Source organism: Otolemur garnettii, unplaced genomic scaffold, assembly GCF_000181295.1.
Source record: "Otolemur garnettii isolate 467f Iridium unplaced genomic scaffold, OtoGar3 scaffold00325, whole genome shotgun sequence".
Lineage (NCBI taxonomy): Eukaryota > Metazoa > Chordata > Mammalia > Primates > Galagidae > Otolemur > Otolemur garnettii.
The window spans coordinates 108,506-109,693 of NW_003852720.1; the positions used below are offsets into that span (position 1 = coordinate 108,506).

General features: G+C 45.5%; 1 pseudogene; it reads left to right on the plus strand.

The window, feature by feature from the left end:
- The window catches only part of LOC105888374, a 5,958-nt pseudogene extending 5,009 nt beyond the window's left edge, over window positions 1-949 (plus strand).
- Window positions 950-1,188: the final 239 nt, after the last annotated feature.

Consider the following 1,188-nt stretch of genomic DNA (forward strand, 5'->3'; position numbering starts at 1 on the left):
AAAAAAAAAAAAAAAAAAACCCCATCGCCAACACTGTTCAGCAGGAAATAAAATCGCTTTGTGGCTTGAAAGCTTCCCAGCTTCCTTCCTGCAGAGGAAGCTCTTTCTGGGGCTGGTGAGCCCTGTGACATCATTGACAGCAGTAATGAGATTGATGCTCAGGCGGAAAGCACCCATGAGAGAACGGTCTCCAGAAAAAAGAAGAGCAAAAGGCACAAAAAAGACCTGGATGGCGCTGGAGGAGAAGAGTATCCCATGGATATTTGGCTATTGCTGGCCTCCTATATCTGTCCTAAGGACATTGTGAATTTTTCCCTGATTTGTAAGAATGTTTGGACTGTCGTTTGCACTGATACCTTTTGGCCGAGTTGCACTGAAGGCACTCCACACTGGATGCTTCTCTACCTTTGTGCCTGTTACCAGAGTGAATGGAGAAGCTGTGCTGTCTCCAGGTACATGTGATCTGATCATCGTATCATATGTGTGAGCCATTTGCTGCTCGAATCTCCAAGAATCCAGCCTTTCCAGAAAGCACTTCTGGTACAGAAAGACTATTGGGAACAGACAGGAACCAATGTGGGAATTCAACTTCAAGCTTAAACAAAAGTCCCCTAGGTTAAAGAGCGAGTGTATGGGAGGATTGCAACCTCCCATTCAGTATGAAGATGTTCATACCAACCCAGATCAGGACTTCTGCCTACTGCAGTCACCGTCCTCAATTTCATCTTTATTCCAGTTGTCATGGAAATGATATTTACTCTGTTTACCATCATGTGAGCACGGACATGAGGCATCATCAAGTGAGACTAGTACTCCAAGATTCTCCTGTCCATGGTGTTCAGTAACTGCACAGTGAACAGGGCATACAAGTCATCTTGGACCAGTGCAGAGCGTTTGACGTTTGACTCTTTGGTAGCATCCTCAGTATCCATTCTCCCTGACAGCATAGTTAGTGCTTCCCATTCCTTGGGGGCAGCCCTGAGTCTAGCCCATTAAATCAGATACCAGTTTGAAAGGAGTAACTGGATTGTAATGCACAAGCTCTTTAGCTTCCTGGGGCTCCTGTTGGAGAAGGGAGAAGTGTTGAATCAAGAGGAAAAACAACTATGATTTATAAAGATATTTTAATGTGGCTCGGCGTCTGTGGCTCAAGTGGCTAAGGCGCCAGCCACATACACCTAAGGTGGC